The sequence below is a fragment of the Ranitomeya imitator genome, chromosome 1 (assembly GCF_032444005.1).
Source record: "Ranitomeya imitator isolate aRanImi1 chromosome 1, aRanImi1.pri, whole genome shotgun sequence".
Taxonomy (NCBI): domain Eukaryota; kingdom Metazoa; phylum Chordata; class Amphibia; order Anura; family Dendrobatidae; genus Ranitomeya; species Ranitomeya imitator.
The window spans coordinates 39,469,255-39,492,339 of NC_091282.1; the positions used below are offsets into that span (position 1 = coordinate 39,469,255).

Consider the following 23,085-nt stretch of genomic DNA (forward strand, 5'->3'; position numbering starts at 1 on the left):
TTGGACCATCATTTATTTTTCAACGGGACAATGACCCCAAACACACCTCCAGGCTGTGTAAGGGCTATTTGACCAAGAAGGAAAATGATGGGGTACTACCCCAGATGACCTGGCCTCCACAGTCACCAGACCTGAACCCAATCGAGATGGTTTGGGGTGAGCTGGACCGCAGAGTGAAGGCAAAAGGGCCAACAAGTGCTAGGCATCTCTGGGAACTCCTTCAAGATTGTTGGAAGACCATTTCCGGTGACTACCTCTTGAAGCTCATCAAGAGAATGCCAAGAGTGTGCAAAGCAGTCATCAAAGCAGAAGGTGGCTACTTTGAAGAACCTAGAATGTAAGACATAATGTCAGTTTTACTTTTTTGCTAAGTATATAAGTCCACATGTGTTAATTCATAGTTTTGATGCCTTCAGTGAGAATGTCCAATTTTCATAGTCATGAAAATACAGAAAAATCTTTAAATGAGAAGGTGTGTCCAAACTTTTGGTCTGTACTGTATGACATTCATTATCACTTTATCGCACATTTTATTGTCCAACAGATCATTCTATTATTCATGTATTTCCGCTTCCCCTCAGGGAAACACGCCGCTCATGGAGGACACCATGTAAGCTACACAGCGTTCTAACAAACTCACCGTGCATGTCCGGGCGCGTCATCACTGTGTAATGGGTTACTGGCCGATCATCTACTCTGTGTGGCATTTTTCTGAAGGCGCATGCGCATAAGCGCTACATACCGACATCATTATTGTGGCATGCTGAATTATCTCTTCTTACTTAAAGGGCTTCCACGGCGCCCTTACTACAGCGCACTATGCCTTGGTTTTGGAATACATTCCCACATAGAACCATCCACTACTCATTTTCTTGACTCATCAAACTTTAAACTATGCAATGCACTAGTTACCACATGGACTCTTTATGGTGCATAATCCCGCCCTGACGCTCCGGACGACACCTTGTTCAGGCTATCTCCGGGAGTCAAATAGTGTCCAAGTAATGCAATTAATGCACATTTTCCTCACACCTACCTCTATCCTCCCATCTTATCGTTTCCTTCACCAACCTTGATGCTAACCAAATGTACTATTAACTGCAATCTGTGAATTACTCCCTGCTGTGAACTCCTCCCTCCTCCTCTCTCACCTGGCTTCTTTTCATGGACTCTTCAAATGGTATAAGTTGCATGCTGTGGGTCAGATATGGCCTTGGTCAGATGTGACATCATTTGAAGTGACATATTTAAAGTGTCATCAGAAATATAGCAGAAATAGTCCAGAAATCGGCCAGACGGTAAGACAAATCACTATCTTCAAAATTTACTTGCCTTTCTTTCCCTTCCCTGCTCTTTAACCATGCTCACATTTCCCCCACCGTCGATGCTCCTTCGGCACAGCTTGCCATCGTGAATAAACAGTCTGCCCCTCTCCTTCCACAACTGTAACGCCTCTGGTGGATCATCCGGGCCAGGATGCAAACCTTCCTGCGTCAGGAGCTCTTTCACCCGACGGACCGCAGGGTCACCATCCTGGTTCTCTGTCCACCCATGATGGGGCAGGGGATTCAACGGGGCGCCCTGTTTATTTCTGCGCCTCTTCTCCACCTGATGGGAACACTGGGTTGCCTTGGGGCGATGGAAAGCGGGCAGCTCTACCTCTTCAAATGCTTCTGGATCTTCCCCCGTTTCGGGCAAGTGAGGCATTCGGGACAATGCATCGGCATTCGCATTCTTGTGCCCTGCCCGGTACTTGATGGTGAAGTCGTAATTGGACAACTGGGCCATCCATCGCTGCTCCAAGGCACCGAGTTTTGCTGTGTCCAAGTGCATTAGTGGATTATTATCCGTGAAGACGGTGAATTTTGCTGAGGCCAGGTAGTGCTTGAACCTCTAAGTCACGGCCCAAACGACACCGAGGAACTCCAGCTTAAAGGAACTGTAGTTGTCTGAGTTCCTTTCAGTGGGGCAAAGTTTCCTGCTGGCGTAAGCGATTACTCTTTCCTTGCCCTTCTGGACCTGGGACAGCACAGCTCCCAGCCCCATGTTGCTGGCATCCGTATACAATACAAATGGTTGGTCATATTCAGGGTAGGCTAGTACTTCTTCTCCCGTCAGCGCCGATTTTAAGCAGGTGAACGATCCTTCTAGTCCGTTGTTCCAATCAAACGGGGTATTCTTACCCTTGGGTTTCTTGGGTTGGCCCACCAACAGGTCTTGCAACGGCGCGGCCTTCTTGGTGAAGTCTTTGATAAACCTCCGGTAGTAGCCCACCAACCCGAGGAACTGCCGGACTTCATGGAGGTTACCGGGCTGCGGCCAGTCCTTGATCACCGTGACCTTGTCGGAGTCTGGGGCCACTCCTTCAGCACTCACCACATGGCCCAGGTACTGTACTTTGGGTTTTAGCAGATGGCATTTGGACGGTTTCACCTTTAAGCCAAAGTTGGACAGCGCTTCAAATACCTCGGCCAGGTGCTTCAAATGGTCTTCATAGGTCTTAGAGAAGACAATGAAATCGTCCAGATATAGCAGCACAGTCTCAAAGTTCTTGTGTCCCAAACAGCACTCCATCATCCTCTGGAACGTCCCTGGGGCGTTACACAATCCGAAGGGCATGTAGTTGAACTCGCAGAGACCCATCGGCGTCGTGAAGGCCGTCTTTTCTTTGTCCGCCTCTGCCACGGGAACCTGCCAGTACCCACTGGTAAGATCCAAGGTAGAGAAGTAGTTAGCAGACTTTAAAGGAGCCAAGGACTCCTCTATCCTAGGCAGGGGGTATGCATCCTTATGTGTAATGCGGTTTAGTTGCCTATAATCCACACACATCCTCATGGTGCCATCTTTCTTCCTAGCGAGGACTAATGGAGCTGCCCAGGGGCTACAGCTGTCTCTTACTACCCCAGCCTCCTTCATCTCTCGCAACATGTCCTTGGCACACTGATAATGAGCTGGGGGTACAGGACGGTATCTTTCCTTTACGGGTGGGTGATCTCCTGTGGGGATTTGATGTTGAATCCCTTTTACCCACCCGAAATCAAGGGGGTGCTTGCTGAATACCCGCTCATACTCGTGAACCACCCTGTAGGCCCCCTGTATCTGGTGAGATGGAGTAGAATCAGTGCCCACATGTAATTCTTGACACCAATCTTTCGATTGCCCTGCAGAGCCGTTGTCCTCCGCCGGATTGGACGGGACCAAGGGCCTGTATCACGCTATTATTAACAGTAAACAGCTTGGCAAGTGTGACATATTTGGTTAGGTGGACTTCTTCCTCCCCACAGTTAAGGACACGTACTGGCACCCTCCCCTTGCGGACGTCAACCACCCCTCTGGCTGTCAGGGGGGTAGGCCTATTATCCGAATACACAGGTTCTATCAGGGCCTGATAGTCTTTACCCCCAAGGCCTATGGCTGCCCGACACCATATTAACATTTCACTCCTGGGGGGTATTGCAATGGGGTTCGAATCACTCACTGTGACCCGGCCAATTTCACCACCAGTCAGCTCCACCTGCTGTCTCCGCATTAGGTTTCTGATTTCTTTCTGCAAGGCACGTTGTTCACTGTAAGCAGCTGTCTCTGCTACCTGCTGCAATAAGACAATAACTTCTGCAAGACAATTTTCTATGACATTAGTACCGATGGTCATCATGGGGTTACATTCACGTCGGTCAATATCAACAATGACAATTCCCTGGGCCTCCAATTCTACCCGCCCCACCTTAATGGTGACCTCTTTATACCCCACTTGCGGCAGTGGCTGACCGTTACTAGTGATTATGGTAAAATCATCATCGGGGCCACGGGTAATGTCGGTGTGCTCCCAATAACGTCTATAAAGAATGTAGGGCATAGTTGCCACCTGGGAACCGGTGTCCAGCAAAGCGTTCATGGGGATACCGTCGATCACGATGGGGAGAACTGGTCGCCCTCCGATGTATTTGGCTCTCCAATTTTGCGGGCCTGACCGTTCTACTCCTGGGGGTTGGCCCTCTGCCCCAGGGGTTGCTCGTTTAACTGACAGTACCTTGCAAGATGGCCCACCTGGTGGCAGCGGCGGCAGATAGGTTGTCCATCCCGATGAAAGCGATCGTCGTCTCTGCCTCTGGTCGACGGAACTCTCCTTGGTCGCTGCCAGGGGACATCTTCCGGTCTGGAAGCCAACTGGATCTTCTCCTTGGGGGCCTCCTGTAGGGATTGGACGGTCTGGGCTAGAGCAGCAACGCTCTTGGTCAGCTCCTGTATCTGGAGGTGCAGACCTGCAGGGGAGTCGTCTTCCAGGATCTGGGCATCGGCCTCGGCGGAAACGGGTGCGTCCGGCACCACCTCCTGGTGGTACGTGAGGGCTTGATGCCTGGGAAGTGTGGCACGGCTGGGCTGTCGCTCTGGTAGTGCCTGGATGGCTTTATCTTTGAATTGCGCAAAAGTCAGGTCTGGATTCTGCATGGCCAGGAAGTGTAGCTGGGCCCTTTGGTTACTGCACAGGAGCCCCTCGATGAACCGCTCCTTCAGGAGTTTATCTTCATCTTGCATGCTGTTTGGGTCACTTTGCTTGCAGCGCCTCCTGAAGATTAAAGGCATAGTCCCGTAAGCTATCCTGCGGCCTCTGCTTGCACCCATAGAACGTCAATTTAATTTCCGTAGCGGTGCGGGTGTCAAAGGTGGTTTTAAGTTTTGCAAATACCTGTTGCGCAGTTTTCTTATCTGCAACGGGCCAGGACTTCACTTCCCTCAATACCGCTCCAAAGAGTTGGCCGGTTATCATATGAACTTTCTCAGGTTCTGTCAAGGGATAAAACTCGAGCAGGCTACAAATCCCCTCTTTAAAGTCAGTTAACGTATGGAATTCTCCAGAGTATCGCGGGAGCCAGGCGGCTCCTGGTAGGTATGGCATAGAGAAGGGCATTATGGCTGTTGTAGCAGCGGCAGTATCCGGCTGGTTGATGGGAGCGGCAAGCCTCGCGGCATCCGGCGGTGATACCAGGCCCGTGGCTGTGTCTACTATGGAATCTGGAAGTGCTCCCGAGTCTGCAGCTGTGGCCGCCGCCTACGCTCCTCCGGGATCCGACATGGCCGTTCTTCCCCCCTGCTAACCTGCCGGGGTCAGGGTTCTTCTTCCAGGATCGGCACCTCACCGCGTCTTCCCGCTCCGCGCTCTTTTCCAGCCGGCTCCACCCACGAAGCTATGGCTCCTCCCCTCATGCTCCACACCGCGCGGCAATGGCGGATTTTTGGCGGCAAATAGCGATACACAGTCTTTGCAATAAGTCACAGTTCAATCACAGTTCCAAGGCTCACATGACCTGATTCTTCAGGCTTAAGTACATCCTGTTCGTGATGCCAAATTGGAGCGCCCCCAGACGCAGGACCGCAGGGTACTCGGTCCGAGGTTGTCACGGTGGCTAGACCCGGTCCGTGACCCTGCTAAGGGGTGTCCAATGAAAGGTGATGGTGCGTAGTGCAAAAAGCGAGGAATAACGAGGACGCGGGGTTGCAGTCTCTTTACCTTTTTACTGAAGGCTTCAGGGTCCGCAATCCAGAGCACTGCTAACAGGGCTGGCTGAGACCGGCTGGTCCAAGGGTACATCCAGAGTTCCCTTTGCAGGTGGAAATCAGTGCCTACCAACTAGCGCCCGTGTGTAGTCATTCCCTGCTGAGCACCACGGGATAGTCCTCACAACTGTCGTATCTGTTCTTTCTCTCTCCGTCCCCCAGATAATATGGCTAGGACGCACCCTTGTGACAGGTAGGCCTGGAGTTATTCTGGGACCCTAGAGACGCCCCTCTCCCACGATTGCCTCCTATGTCCGTTTAGGTGATTTAAGTCAAACAGCCAACCTATAATTAACTGTCCTGCCGCTGTTTGAAGTAATGCGTAGAGTCTGTTACTTCCTCGGTGCTCTGGTCACCGGCTACGCGCCTCAGAAGGATGTTGCCGCAGTCTTAGGGACACGACTCCTTCTGGTTCTATCTCCTTCGTACTATGATCCCGCTTCTCACTTCTCCACAATATACTTCGCTTCGTGTACTTCCTTGATATGCCGCCGCAAGGTAGTGTAGACGCGGCTCCGTAACAATCTGTCCCTTCTGCTAGGTACCTGCCAGGTTCCCACATCTGACAGGTCCTCTCCCAAGCTCTCCCGGGCTGCTTTCTCCCTAACTTCCTGTCCAACCCTCAGTTTTACCAGAGTGTGAGGAGTGGCCTAATACATAGAGCCTTTTGCTCCCCCTGGTGGCCGGAGTGTGAAGTGTAATGTGTGACTGTGATACCTGGTCAAGTGAACTCCTTTAGTGCAATCAGACATAACATCAATCCCCTTAGTGGCAGAGCGACTTTACTGCAACGACCAGGACTCTGGGGCGCTGCATGGTTTACATACAGTAAACCATCTCATATCCCTTTTTTTTGCATATTCCACGCTACTAATGTTAGTAGTGTGTTTGTGCAAAATTTGGGTGCTCTAGCTATTAAATTCAAGGGTTAAATCACAGAAAAAATTGGCGTGGGCTCCCGCACAATTTTCTCTGCCAGAATGGTAAAGCCAGTGACTGAGGGCAGATATTAATAGCCTGGAGAGGGTCCATGGTTATTGGCCCCCATCCTGGCTAAAAACATCTGCCCCCAGCCACCCCAGAAAAGGCACATCTGGAAGATGCGCCTATTCTGGCACTTAACCACTCTCTTCCCATTCCCGTGTAGCAGTGGGATATGGGGTAATGAATGGTTAATGTCACCTTGCTATTGTAAGGTGGCATTAAGCCAGATTAATAATGGAGAGGTGTCAATTATGACACCTATCCATTATTAATCCAATACTAGTAAAGGGTTAAAAAAACACACACATTATTACAAAGTATTTTAATGAAATTAATACACAGGTTGCTGTAATATTTTATTATACTGATAATCCACCTGAAGACCCTTGTCACCTGGAACAAATGTAAAAAAAAAAACCAACAATATTCCATACCTTCCGATGATCAGTCTCGTCCCACGCTGTAAATCCATGTGAAAGGGTTATCTAATTTTACAAGCAGAAGCCTGCTAATGCAGCCGCTCCTGCCTGTAAAAACCCGGCTAATGAATGGAATGTAGGTGAATGACCTGTAGTTACCTTGAGTCGCATACATTGGCTCATGTGTGCCAGGCTGCCCAGAGACAACGACAAGCTGTCCTCGGTGGGAGGTGTATAGTCTGGGAATTCTGTATCTCCCCAGCCACAGTGATGCCATGCTCCAGTGATCTGAGTGCCACCCTGATGTGAACTCGGTTGTTCCTTCTCCCTTGCCGCCTCTTCCTCATTATCCTCCCAAACTGTCACCGGCCTGTACAGTTGGGTACCTGGCCAATGTTGGGGCAGTAACCCACCCTGCAAGACATGTGTAGACGACAGGCCTAGTAGTGGTGTGAATTGGCTCTGCTGCTCCTCCTGCTCCTTTTCCTTCTGTTCCACCACCTCATCCATCATGGCCTGGCATATAAGTGATGTAGTAATGCTGGTGATGGCGTCATCAGCGCTGGCCATATTGGTGAACTAATCGAAGCAGTGCAACACGACACACACGTCCCGCACGGAGGCCCACTCATTGGTGGTGAAGTGGTGCTGTTCTGCAGAGCGATTCACTCGTGTGTCTGCTGCTGACGAAACTCCACTATTTGCTGCTGTTGCTCACACAGTCTCTACAGCAGTGTTCCCCAACTCCAGTCCTCAAGAGCCACCAACAGGTCATGTTTTCAGGATTTCCTTAGTATTGCACAGTTGATAATTGCATCACCTGCACAGGCAATAAGTCCATCACCTGTGCAATACTAAGGAAATCCTGAAAACATGACCTGTTGGTGCGTCTTGAGGACTGGAGTTGGGGAACACTGTTCTACAGCATATGCAGGGTGGAGAGACTGTGTTGGTACGTCAACGTATATCAGCCTGTGAGCTGGAAGGCAGAAGTGACGCTGCAGCGCAGACAGGCAATCAGCAGCAGGGTGAGAATGTCAAAAGTGCGCATGCACCGCCCCAGAGACCTGGTCGTTGCAGTAATGTCGCTCTGCCACTAAGGGGAGTGGTGGTACGTCTGATGGCACTAAAGGAGTTCACCTGACCAGGTATCACAGTCACACACTACATTTCACACTCCTGCCACCAGGGGGAGCAAAAGGTTCTATTTACTAGGCCACTCCTCACACTTTGGTAAAACTGGGGGTTGGATAGGAAGTTAGAGAAGAAGCTGGCTGGGTTTTGTCCAGGCAACATCCCGTGGCAGGGGGTGTTGCGGGGAAGATTCAGAGGGGTCCCTGTCAGGCGTGGGAACCTGGCAGTGACTTAGCGACAAGGACAGATCGTTACAGAGCCGCGCCTGCACTACCTTGCGGCGGCATCTAAATAGAGGACACGAAGCGAAGTATATTGTGGAGAAGTGAGAAACGAGATCAAAGCACAAAGGAGAGCCAGTAGGAGTCGTGCCCCGAGATCGGCAACATCCTACTGAGGCGCGTAGCCGGTGGCCAGAACGCCGAGGAAGTAACTGACTCCAAGCATTACTTCAAACAGAGGCAGGACAGTTGATTAGGACATCACCGAAGAAGACATAGGGGGCAAGCGTGGAAAGGGGCGTCTCTAGCGTCCCAGAATAGCTCCGAGCCTACCCGTCATACGGGTGCGTCCTAGCCATAACAAACTGGGGGATGAAGCAGAACATCAGAATAGAAACGACAGTTGTGAGGACTATCCCGAATGCTCAGCAGGGAAGGACTGCAACACACAGGCGCTAGTTGGTAGGCACTGATTTCCACCTGCAAAGGGAACTCTGGATGTGCCTTCGGACCGGCCTGTCTCAGCCAGCCCTGTTAACAGTGCTCCGGATTGAGGATCCTGAAGTCACCAGTAAAGAGGTAAAGAGACTGCAACCCTGTGTCCTCGTTATTAACTGCGCCTCACACCATCGCCACCTACACCACTGGGAAGCCCTGGGGATCTACTTCACCTGTGGGAAGGTATACCATCTAGCTGCTATCACATCACCCCCAGCTGACCCCAAGCAGTGTCGGTCACCCTGACCGAATACCACAGGTGGCGTCACAAAACCCCTAACAACTTTCACCACCCTTTCATTGGCGCCCCTTAGCAGGGTCACAGACCGGGTCCAGCCACCGTGACAATCCTAGGACTGAGACGGAGAGGACCGGTACCGAGAGAGCCTGTGGCCCTCTGTCTGGGGGCGCTCCACGCACATACTGCCCGCACTTTCAACAGCCGCTCTGACATGTGTGGGTAGTTTTTTAGAGTCATCAACAAGCAGAAGAGACTGCTGCATGACTTGAGGCACAGACTGCTTGGCTGATTTGCAAGTGGGTGAGGTGGAAGCCGGATGACCAAGGTCCTCAGTTGTCAGCTGTGCACTTTCTGCACCGGACCGAGTGGAAGACAACTTGAAGGAACTGGAGCCACTCTCAGCCATCCAATCTAACACCTTTTCAACATTTTGTGGCCTCACCATTCGTGCAGCGGTATTTGGGCCTATGAAAGGACGCATAACGTCCTGCTGTCTGCATGCACCAGAGGAAGGTGTTGTATTTAGGCACGAAGCAGGTACAAAATGACCTTGCATCAGCTACATCAACATCAGCGGCTACACCAGCACCACCATGGCCACATCCACGTCCCTTATTTGATGTTCTCCTAATTTTTGGAAGTGATTTTTCTAAACATTATTCACAAAAAGATGGCAGAAAAGTAGATTTATTTGTTTCCAGCAGTAATAGAAAACACACAGCGATCCTGACAAATTATTTTTTTTGTGCCCAGGAATGGCAATGAGACTGCTGATACCAATTATTTATTTCTCAGAGAACTAGAAACCACACAGTGGCTTAAACGACAGTACTTCCACAGATGGGGGTGCAGAATACACACAGCAGCTTAAAGGACAGTACTCCCACAGCCAGGAGGGGGGTGCAGAGTACACACAGTGGCTTAAAGAACAGTACTCCCACAGGCGGGGGGTGCAGAGTACACACAGTGGCTTAAAGGACAGTATTCCCACATGCGGGGGGTGCAAAGTACACACAGTGGCTTAAAGGGCAGTACTTCCACAGGTGGGGGGTGCAAAGTATACACAGTAGCTTCAAGGACAATACTCCCACAGGCAGGGGGTGCAGAGTACACACAGCAGCTTAAAAGACAGTACTCCAACAGAAGGGGTGCAGAGTACACACAGCTGCCTAAAGGACAGTACTCCCACAGGCAGGGGGTGCAGAGTACACACAGCAGCTTAAAGGACAGTACTCCCACAGGTGGGGGGTGCAAAGTATACACAGCAGCTTCAAGAACAACACTCCCACAGGCAGGGTGGTGCAGAGTACACACACTGGCTTAAACGACAGTACTTCCACCTGAGGGGGGTGCAGAGTACACACAGTGGCTTAAAGGACAGTACTCCCACAGCCTGGAAAGGGGTGCAGAGTACACACAGTGGCTTAAAGGACAGTACTCCCACAGGCGGGGGATGCGGAGTACAAACAGTGGCTTAAAGGACAGTTTTCCCACAGCCTGGAAAGGGGGTGTAGAGTACACACAGTGGCTTAAAGGACAGTGCTCCCACAGGCGGGGGTGCAGAGTACACACAGTGGCTTATAGGACAGTACTCCTACAGATGCTGCAACTGCTGTATATACACAAAAAAAGTTTCCATATTGTCACTCATCCAGATCCCTCAGATGGGTGGAGGATGAAGAGCTGAAAGGTGTCCATCGCGAACAGATGAGCAGATCTCTGGCTGGGACTGGGGAGTACAGCACGAACCGGAAAAAGATGCCCTGATGCTGGTACTGGTCAACATCAGAGAGAAGAGCACTGTGCGCACCGCGGCGACCCTACTTCTGAATGAAGGCCCTGTGTGTGCGCACTATCATGCTTGCACACACTTACAAAAGCCGCAGTCGTGCACATGCATGCACGCATACTGACCAGTGCCGCTGCCGCCCTTGTCAGAGCGCGCACACAGGGCCTTTAGTAAGATGTTTTAAAGGGCCGGCGGCCCACTTTGGAGTAGAGAGCCGCCAGACCATCGGGTATCTGCCGCCTTGACAGATAACCAATCCGGGACTGATGATAATGAAAACAAGCTATTAAATATTAAGCATAAGAATTGGAAAGGCTGTGCGCCAGAGGAAAGATCATGGGTTTCCGCTAATAACATCAATGCTGACCATCGATCTTTTCCTGGTGAGGCCGGCGTCACACAAAACATATTGAAAATCGTTCCGAGTCTCCATTCCGAGAGTTGCACAAGTGTTCTCCGTATGGTGATCCGTGTGTAATGCGGCTGCAATGTGATGATGCGATTTTCTCGCACCCATGTATCCGTATGACATGCGAATGACATGCGTATGGCTTTACATTTCTCACTGATTTTCCCCATTGAATTTAATGGCTCAATGGGTCGAAATTAGAAAAATGTGTGCCTATTACTCGCAAGCTAGACAAAAGGTCCGTGTGATGTCCCAGTATTTCTCCCGCCCATAGGCTTGCATTGGCCGAGCCTCGGTGACAATGGCAGCATGCTGCGATTTTACACGCATGTCGAATACGGCTGAGAAAACAAACGGTGATGTGAGCTGCCCCATAGATTAACACTTGTCCAAGTGCTAGGCAATGTTTTCTTGCATAGCACTCGTACGTATTCTATGGTAATGTGACCCCGGCCTTAGCCTGGTGCTCAGTGCCCTGAGTAAGAGGGGGGCTAATGTAACATCTGTGCTGTCCCTCTATTTCTGCTTTGGATATATACTGTATTATATACTTTAATACTGGAGGGCTTCGCTGTTGGTCTGGGGTCTTCCCGGGAACCTGTACTCGGCCGAGCTTCGTATTGCAAGAGAGAGACGACGGGAGAAGATGCCGCTCTACTGCTCGGTCACCGCCATGTCCGGGGAGCCGCGGCTTTCTGCTGCCTTCTGCTCATCTGTGACCTGCGGATACTCAGAAAGCTGCAGAATCGGAGGTAGCAGTCAGTGAGCGCTGATTGGCTCTTACTGTCAGGTGACCGCACTTAGAGCTAAGGGGGCTCAGCTTAAATAAAAAGAATCTTGTGTCCTTTTATTTTCATTTTTTTATATTTTCTTAATCACCTGTTGTGTCTAATTCTGTTCCTTGAGGGGTGTAGTTTTTACAATCAGGTCACTTTGTAGGGGGGTTTTTACTGTGCTAGTATCGCAGGAGGGTCTGCAAATGTGACCTGGCCCCCAAAGCCATGCAAAGTCCAGCGTTTACGTGCCACTGAAGCTGCAGTTCAGGTTTTTTGGCTACAAAGCCCACAGCTCATCAGATTTGCATTTACCGCCATTGAAGCACAAGCCTTGATGTTTTCACGCCACCAAAACACAGTCCAGCACGATCAAACAAGGATCCTGCAAACATCCAACTAATGGCTCCATACATATTGCAGGAAGGTTAGCCAAACCCAAGGATTATTGCTGGAGCAGCGGACCATGTGCTGTGTGTTGGGCCATCTCCCCCACATATAACCACATTCTTGTATATGGGGAGTTGGGCGAGATATGTGTTGTGTGGACAAGTGTCCGGTGTACAGACAACTAGTGTACGGGCCCCTGAGATTACGGCAACTTATCATCCAGAAAGTCATTCTCCAGCCTGCTGCACCAATGCAGGACAGAGAAAGGCTTTTATCACCTAAGCCAGACCTCACTGGAGGGGAAGCAAGAAGAATAAAGGAGAAATGTAAAACAAGACACAAGTCCAGACAATTGTCATCTAAAACTTTATCTGGTATCGACCAAAAAAATTACAATCAGTGAAAGTATAAACCACATTTAAGAATAAAACAGATGATCGGGGGACCATTACTTCGTCTGGAACTCCTTGGTGGACAGGTTGCTCGGCTGTCGGAGGCCTTTCCTGTTCTTGGTCTTCTCTTTCATGTGGGTTCTGAAGACCAGGAGGCTCCTGAGGGTCGATCTCTCCTGCTGGCAGCTCAGAATGACTTGGAGATATGTTTCCTTCAGTTCAGGAAAGTAAGAGAGGAAAAAGATGGATGTGATGTAATAAGAAGATAAAAACATGTATGAAGAGTCATGTAACACTGCAAACAAAGATGACCCATAATGACCTGAGTGCTGTAGTATTAAAGAGACTGCAAAACGGGTGATGGGAAAAGACCTGGGACTTGTTATTAATATGTCATTTTTTACGTGGTCTAAAAATAGCAAAAAAAAACCAAAAGATTCAAGGGATCAGCAGCATTTTAGAACAGGTAAAGACATGTACAAATTTATGGCAAGTGACAGATATTATGTATTGTGGAAAGGACTGTGATAAATATACCTACTAATGGAGCTGCCGACTGGACACAAAGAACTGCAGCTCATGGAAGAATGAAACTTCTTTCCTTCTCAGCCAGTAACTTCTATCGGTCCGGCTTGTCCGGTGCAGCATCATCTCTGGACCCACAGCTTCTCGTTGTCTCCTGAAGCTGCTCCTTCTCTTCCATCTGGACTTGTATCTCCACAAGGTGCCCGGTGACAAGGACTTCTCGCCTACAATTATTACACCCAAATGAATACCTGTCACTCATTGTTAGGGCGTCTTCTACAACTTTTTCTAGCATTCGGTACAAAATAAATAGTTTATTTCTTCTCCTAAACAATCTGTCTATCATTGACTTGTTCACCCTCAGCATGAGCTCTGGTAGAATATGGCTGTTATGTTCCTCACTCCTCAGTGCCCAGTGCTGTAAGAGGCCGCACAGTGGAACAGCTGCAAACAAATGATTCCCGGCCCCAACTACACTAATATCGTCTGCCCAGAGTGCCCCCAAGTATTCCCCAATTTCTGACCCCACCGCTCGATGCCCCCACAAGCACAATGCTGCCCTGCGGTGTCACCTGCCCGATACATGCTCCTTTATAGGTTTCTTCCAGCTGTGCACCAAGATGTGAAATAATGCGAGTACAGGGATTCCCATGTGTGAGTGCAGGGGTGGAGGGCATCGAGGATCAGACAGAGAGAGGCCCATACACTGACTGCTCGTAAAGAGGGGATGAATCCTGCCGAAGCTACAAGAAGCATCTGGACTGGGGGTGAGACAGCTCTTCAGCACGTGGTCTGGGAGAGAAGGAGGCAGAAGAAGATAATGAAGAATATTTAATACTTCACGAGTCTGCAATGTGAGGACGAGAATTAGATGAAGAAACATTTCGTTCCTCTATAATCCAACAATCAGTAAGCTCGAAACCTTCTGGGTGCAGCGTCCTCAACCGGAAAACCGACCCAAGGTCCAGCTGACCATCCTGTCGAATAGGACAGGTGCTGGATCTTTGAGTACTTTCCCTGTTCCCCAATGTGGAACAAACATCCCTCTGACTAGACCTACATCCAACCCCATTTCTTTCCTTCCCATTTTACTTCCTTTATTAATTTCTCCTCCAATATTACTGGTAACTCCAAGTTTCACAGTTTGATTGTCTCATCTGCTGCCTCTACATGTAGGAGTGACAATAAACAGCCATATACATCCTAAACCCTGATCACAAGGACCAGATCAGACACTTTATTAACAAAATTAATCATATTTCCTAACTTACTGCATTCCTCTTCAGACTTCATCTGACCATACATCACCATTTAAAGAATCACAATCACTTACATGTCTGCTGCAGCACTTCTTGGATTGACTTCTCGCTGCTACTTGTTCTTATTTTGCAGTTTTCTGTCCTTCAACCATATTCTGCCTCTCACTGTCCACATCTTGTTGCACCGTCGCTGTTTTAATCCCTGTAACAAGAGATACTGTGCGAGTATGGCTTCACATGTGGCAATTTCAAGACCCTTTACAGTTTGTGTGCCTCCAGAGTGCCCCCTTTGTCATTGGCATACCACCAGTACATACCCTTTAACACTGGTGTGCCACCAAAGCACACCCTTTGAAGATGCCGTGCCACCAGAGCACACCATTTGCTGTAGGCCTGCTAGAGGGGCCCAATATGTGACCTTTTTACTTACCAATAGGGCACCCATCTTTGTCTTTTTAGCATGCCACCGGGGTGCAACAGTTGGCCTCTTAGTCTACCACTGGGGAACCCATTTTGAGATTTTTAGTTAGCACCAGGGTGCACACTCTGACTACTTTGATTACCATTGGGGCACCCATCTTGAGCTTTTTAGTTGACACCAGGGTGCACACTCTGACCACTTTGCTTACCACCGGAGCATCTTTCTTGGGCTTTTTAGCTGTCACCAGGGTGCATTCTATGGCCTTTTTGCTTACCACCGGGGTGCCCATCTTAGGTTATTTAGCCACCGGGGAGCAGTCTTTTACTTTTTTGCCATTGATGTGCCACTGGAGCACACCCATTGCTGGTGGCCTGCCATCGAAGCAGATCGATTTCCATTGGTCTGCCTCTGAAGCACGCCGTTTGCCGTTGGCCTCCCACCGAAGCACACCGCTGGACTTTGGTCTGGAGGACACCTTTTACCATTGGGGTGTCACCGGATCACACCCTTTACCGTTGGGGTGCCACTGGAGCACACCCTTTACCATTGGGGTGCCACCGGAGCACACCTTTTACCGTTGGGGTGCCACCGGAGCACTCCCTTTACCATTGGTCTGCCATCAGAGCACACCCTTTACCGTTGAGGTGCCACCGGAGCACACCCTTTACCGTTGGAGTGCCACTGGAGCACACCCTTTACCGTTGGGGTGCCACCGTAGCACACCCTTTACCGTTGGAGTGCCACTGGAGCACACCCTTTACCATTGGGGTGCCACCGGAGCACACCCTTTACCATTGGGGTGCCACCGGAGCACTCCCTTTACAGTTGGGGTGCCATCGGAGCACACCCTTTACCGTTGGGGTGCCACCGGAGCACACGATTTACCGTTGGGGTGCCATCGGAGCACACCCTTTACCGTTGGGGTGCCACCGGAGCACACCCTTTACCATTAGTGTGCCACCGGAGCACTCCCTTTACCACTGGGGTGCCATCGGAGCACACCCTTTACCGTTGGGGTGCCACCAGAGCACTCCCATTACCGTTGGGGTGCCATCGGAGCACACCCTTTTCCGTTGGGGTGCCACCGGAGCACACCATTTACCCTTGGGGTGCCATCGGAGCACACCCTTTACCATTGGGGTGCCACCGGAGCACTCCCTTTACCGCTGGGGTGCCATCGGAGCACAACCTTTACCATTGGGGTGCCACCGGAGCAACCCTTTACCGTTGGGGGGCCACTGGAGCACACCCTTTACCGTTGGAGTGCCACCGGAGCCCTCCCTTTATCGATGGGGTGCCATCGGAGCACACCCTTTACCGTTGGGGTGCCACCAGAGCACACCCCTTACCGTTGGGGTGCCACCGGAGCACATCCTTTACCGTTGGGGTACCACCTTAGCACATTCTTTACCATTGGGGTGCCAATGAAGCCCACTATTTACCATTGGGGTGCCACCGGAGCACACCGTTTACCGTTGGGGTGCCACCAGAGCACAAACTATACCGTTGGGGTGCCACCGGAGCACACCCTTTACTGTTGGGGTACCACCTTAGCAGATTCTTTAACATTGGGGTGCCAATGAAGCACACTATTTACCATTGGGGTGCCACCGGAGCACACAGTTTCCCGTTTATGTGCCTCCATAGCACACATAGCCTTCCATTTAATATACTGGGACTTACACAGCCTTTAGTTTAATATAATGAGCCCTACATGGCTTTCCATTTAATATAAAAGGCCATACATAGCCTTGCATTTAACATTTTGGGCCTCACATAGCTTTCCAATTAATATAATTGGGTCAAAACAGCCTTTTATTTAACATAATTGGTCCCACGTAACCATTCATTTAATAAAATGGGCACCACATAGCCTTCCACTTTATATATTGGGTCTCAAATAGCTTTTAATTTATTATATTTTGCCTCACATAGCTCTCAATTTAATATAACGGGCCCCACATAACCATCCATTTAATTTAATATGGCCAACAAAGCCCTCTAATTAATATAATGGGCCAAACATAGCCTTCCATTTAACATATTGGCCACTACATAGCCTTATATTTAATTTGACGGGGCCTCACATAGCTTTCTATTTAATAATTGGCTCCCACATAGCCTTGCATTTAATTTATTAGACCCCACATAACTCTCCAATTAATATAATTGGTCCAACATAGACTTCCAATTAACATATTGGGTCCAAACTAGTCTTCTATTTAATATAGTGGCTCCCTCATGACCGTCCTTTTAATAAATTGGGCACCACGTAACCTACCAATTAATATAATTATTATAAGTGAGCCACAATAGTCCTCAATTGAATATAATTGGTGCTAAACAGCCTTCTATTTAATATATTGGGATCTCATAACCCTCTATTGAATAAAATGTGCCCCACATAGCCTTTCATTTAATAAAGGGGGCACCACATAGCCTTCCATTTAATTTAACTGGGCCAATATAGCCCTCTATTTAATATAAAGGGCCACATAATATAATGGGACCCACATAACTCTCCAATTAATATAATGTGTCCCACATAGACTTCCAATAACATATTGTGGCCAAAAAAGCCTTCTATTTAATATAATGGACACCATATTTCCCTCTATTTAATAAAATGGGACCCACATAGCCTTCCATTTAATTTAATTTAATGGGGCCAACATAGGCCTCTATTTAATGTAATGGGCCAAGCAAGGTCTTTCATTTAATATTTTGGACCCTACATAGCTCTTTATTTAATTTAATAGGACCTACATAACTCTCCAAATAATATAATTGGTCCCACATATACTTCCAATTAACATATCGGGGCCAAAATAGATTTCAATTTAATAAAATGGGCACCACATAGCCTTCCATTTAATATAATGGGTCAAACGTAGCCTTTCATGTTTTATAATGGATCCCACATAGTCCTTTATTTAATTTATTGGGCCGCACATAACCTTCCAAGTAATACAATAAGTCCCACATAGTCCTTTATTTAATATAATGTGCTCAACATAAACCTCCATTTAATATTATTATTATTCTTTATTATTATAGCGCCGTTTACTCCATGTGATTTAGATGTGAGGAGGGGTATACATAATAAAAAACAAGTACAATAATCTTAAACAATAAAAGTCATAACTGGTACAGAAGGAGAAAGGACATAATGGGTCCCACAAAAGCTTCCATTTATTATAAAGTTCCCCAATATAGCCTTTTTAACGTAGTGGGCAACACAAAGCTCTCCATTCCATATATAAGGAGTGAACTCTTTGGCTTTCTGCCATTGGTGTGCCACCGGACCACCGTTTTTGCTGTTGGCCTGCCATCGGAGTACACTGTTTTCTGTTGGTTTGCCATCAGAGCATACCCTTCATCGATGAGATGCCACTGGAGCACACAGTTTGCCACTGGCATGCCACTGGAGCACACCCTTTACCGTTGGGGTGCCACCGGAGCATTCCCTTTACCGCTGGGGTGCCACCGGAGCACACCCTTTACCATTGGGGTGCCACTGGAGCACACCATTTACCATTGAGGTGCCATCGGAGCACACCCTTTATCATTGGGGTACCACTGGAGCACACCCTTTACCGCTGGGGTGCAATCGGATCACACCCTTTACCATTGGGGTACCACCGGAGCACACCCTTTACCATTGGGGTACCACCTTAGCACATTCTTTACCATTGGGGTGCCAATGAAGCACACTATTTACCATTGGTGTGCCACCGGAGCACACCATTTACCGTTAGGGTGCCACCGGAGCACACCCTTTACCATTGGGGTACCACCTTAGCACATTCTTTATCATTGGGGTGCCAATGAAGCACACTATTTACCATTGGGGTGCCACCGGAGCACACCATTTACCGTTAGGGTGCCACCGGAGCCCACCCTTTACCATTGGGGTACCACCTTAGCACATTCTTTACCATTGGGGTGCCAACGGAGCACACCCTTTACTGTTGGGGTGCCACCGGAGCACACCAATTACCGTTGGGGTGCCATCGGAGCACACCCTTTACCGTTGGGGTGCCACCGGAGCACACCCTTTACCGTTGGGGTACCACCTTAGCACATTCTTTACCATTAGGGTGCCAACGGAGCACACCCTTTACTGTTGGGGTGCCACCGGAGCACACCATTTACCGTTGGGGTGCCATCGGAGCACACCCTTTACCATTGGGGTGCCACCGGAGCACACCCTTTACCGTTGGGGTGCCACCGGAGCACACCCTTTACCGTTGGGGTGCCACCGGAGCACACCCTTTACCGTTGGGATACCACCTTAGCACATTCTTTACCATTAGGGTGCCAACGGAGCACACCCTTTACTGTTGGGGTGCCACCGGAGCACACCATTTACCGTTGGGGTGCCATCGGAGCACACCCTTTACCGTTGGGGTGCCACCGGAGCACATCCTTTACCGTTGGGGTGCCACCGGAGCACACCCTTTACCGTTGGGGTGCCACCGGAGCACACCCTTTACTGTTGGGGTGCCACCGGAGCACACCATTTACTATTGGGGTGCCATCGGAGCACACCATTTACCATTAGGGTGCCACCGGAGCACACCCTTTACCATTGGGGTGCCACCGGAGCCCTCCCTTTATCGCTGGGGTGCCATCGGAGCACACCCTTTACCTTTGGGGTGCCACCAGAGCACACCCTTTACCGTTGGGGTGCCACCGGAGCACACCCTTTACCATTGGGGTACCACCTTAGCACATTCTTTACCATTGGGGTGCCAATGAAGCACACTATTTACCATTGGGGTGCCACCGGAGCACACCATTTACCATTGAGGTGCCATCGGAGCACACCCTTTATCATTGGGGTACCACTGGAGCACACCCTTTACCGCTGGGGTGCAATCGGATCACACCCTTTACCATTGGGGTACCACCGGAGCACACCCTTTACCATTGGGGTACCACCTTAGCACATTCTTTACCATTGGGGTGCCAATGAAGCACACTATTTACCATTGGGGTGCCACCGGAGCACACCATTTACCGTTGGGGTGCCACCAGAGCACACCCTTTACCATTGGGGTGCCACCGGAGCACACTCTTTACTGTTGGGGTACCACCTTAGCCCATTCTTTACCATTGGGGTGCCAATGTAGCACACTATTTACCATTGGGGTGCCGCCGGAGCACACCCTTCACCATCAGGGTGCCACCGGAGCACACAGTTTCCCGTTTATGTGCCTCCATAGCACACATAGCCTTCCATTTAAAATACTGGGACTTACACAGCCTTCTGTTTAATATAATGAGCCCCACATGGCTTTCCATTTAATATAAAAGGCCATACATAGCCTTGCATTTAACATTTTGGGTCTCACATAGCTTTCCAATTAATATAATTGGGTCAAAACAGCCTTTTATTTAACATAATGGGTCACACGTAACCATTCATTTAATAAAATGGGCACCACATAGCCTTCCACTTTATATATTGGGTCTCACATAGATTTAATTTACTATATTTTGCCTCACATAGCTCTCAATTTAATATAACGGGCCCACATAACCGTCCATTTAATTTAATATGGCCAACAAAGCCCTCTAATTAATATAATGGGCCAAACATAGCCTTCCATTTAACATATTGGCCACTACATAGCCTTATATTTAATTTGACGGGGCCTCACATAGCTTTCTATTTAATAATGGGTCCCACTTAGCCCTCCATTTAATTCATTGGGCCGCACATAACCTTCCAAATAATACAATAAGTCCCACATAGTCCTTTATTTAATATAATGTGCTCAACATAAACCTCCATTTAATATTATCATTATTCTTTATTATTATAGCGCCGTTTACTCCATGTGATTTAGATGTGAGGAGGGGTATACATAATAAAAAACAAGTACAATAATCTTAAACAATAAAAGTCATAACTGGCACAGAAGGAGAAAGGACATAATAGGTCCCACAAAAGCTTCCATTTATTATAATGTTCCCCAATATAGCCTTTTTAACATAGTGGGCAACACAAAGCTCTCCATTCCATATATGAGGAGTGAACTCTTTGGCTTTCTGCCATTGGTGTGCCACCGGACCACCGTTTTTGCTGTTGGCCAGCCATCGGAGTACACTGTTTTCCGTTGGTTTACCATCAGAGCATACCCTTCATCGATGAGATGCCACTGGAGCACACAGTTTGCAACTGGCATGCCACCGGACCACTCCCTTTACCATTAGGGTGCCACCGGAGCACACAATTTACCGTTAGGGTGCCACCGGAGCACACCCTTCACCGTTGGAGTGCGACCGGAGCACACCCTTTACAGTTATGGTGCCACCGGGGCACACCCTTTACCGTTGGGGTGCCACCGGAGCACACCTTTTACCGTTGGGGTGCCATCGGAGCACACCCTTTACCATTGGGGTGCCACCGAAGCACACCCTTTACTGTTGGGGTGCCACCGGAGCACACCCTTTACCGTTGGGGTGCCACCGGAGCATACACTTTACCGTTGGGGTGCCACCGGAGCACACATTTTACCGTTGGGGTGCCACCGGAGCACACCCTTCACCGTTGGAGTGCGACAGGAGCACACCCTTTACAGTTATGGTGCCACCGGAGCACACCCTTTACCGTTGGGGTGCCACCGGAGCACACCATTTACCGTTGGGGTGCCATCGGAGCACACCTTTTACCATTGGGGTGCCACCGGAGCACACCCTTTACCGTTGGGGTGCCACCGGAGAACACCCTTTACCGTTGGGGTTCCACCGGAGCACACCCTTTACCGTTGGGGTGACACCGTAGCACACACTTTACCGTTGGGGTGCCACCGGAGCACACAATTTACCGTTGGGGTGCCACCGGAGCACATCCTTCACCGTTGGAGTGCGACCGGAGCACACCCTTTACAGTTATGGTGCCACCGGAGCACACCCTTTACCGTTGGGGTGCCACCGGAGCACACCCTTTACCGTTGGGGTGCCACCGGAGCACACCCTTTACCATTGGGGTACCACCTTAGCACATTCTTTACCATTGGGGTGCCAATGAAGCACACTATTTACCATTGGGGTGCCACTGGAGCACACCATTTACCGTTGGGGTGCCACCAGAGCACACCCTTTACCATTGGGGTGCCACCGGAGCACACTCTTTACTGTTGGGGTACCACCTTAGCCCATTCTTTACAATTGGGGTGCCAATGTAGCACACTATTTACCATTGGGGTGCCGCCGGAGCACACCCTTCACCATCGGGGTGCCACCGGAGCACACAGTTTCCCGTTTATGTGCCTCCATAGCACACATAGCCTTCCATTTAATATACTGGGACTTACATAGCCTTCAGTTTAATATAATGAGCCCCACATGGCTTTCCATTTAATATAAAAGGCCATACATAGCCTTACATTTAACATTTTGGGTCTCACATAGCTTTCCAATTAATATAATTGGGTCAAAACAGCCTTTTATTTAACATAATGGGTCCCACGTAACCATTCATTTAATAAAATGGGCACCACATAGCCTTCCACTTTATATATTGGGTCTCACATAGATTTAATTTACTATATTTTGCCTCACATAGCTCTCAATTTAATATAACGGGCCCACATAACCGTCCATTTAATTTAATATGGCCAACAAAGCCCTCTAATTAATATAATGGGCCAAACATAGTCTTCCATTTAACATATTGGCCACTACATAGCCTTATATTTAATTTGACGGGGCCTCACATAGCTTTCTATTTAATAATGGGTCCCACTTAGCCCTCCATTTAATTTATTGGGCCGCACATAACCTTCCAAATAATACAATAAGTCCCACATAGTCCTTTATTTAATATAATGTGCTCAACATAAACCTCCATTTAATATTATTATTATTATTCTTTATTATTATAGCGCCGTTTACTCCATGTGATTTAGATGTGAGGAGGGGTATACATAATAAAAAACAAGTACAATAATCTTAAACAATAAAAGTCATAACTGGCACAGAAGGAGAAAGGACATAATAGGTCCCACAAAAGCTTCCATTTATTATAATGTTCCCCAATAAAGCCTTTTTAACGTAGTGGGCA

At 48.9% G+C, this 23,085-nt stretch overlaps 1 long non-coding RNA gene across 1 annotated transcript; it reads right to left on the minus strand.

Moving 5' to 3' along the window:
* Positions 1 to 12,741: 12,741 nt before the first annotated feature.
* Positions 12,742 to 15,039, minus strand: LOC138657596 (uncharacterized). Its single transcript, XR_011317083.1, has 3 exons — positions 14,665 to 15,039; positions 13,344 to 13,555; positions 12,742 to 13,018 (listed from the first exon to the last, which is right to left on the minus strand). It is a non-coding gene; the product is annotated as an uncharacterized lncRNA (long non-coding RNA).
* Positions 15,040 to 23,085: the final 8,046 nt, after the last annotated feature.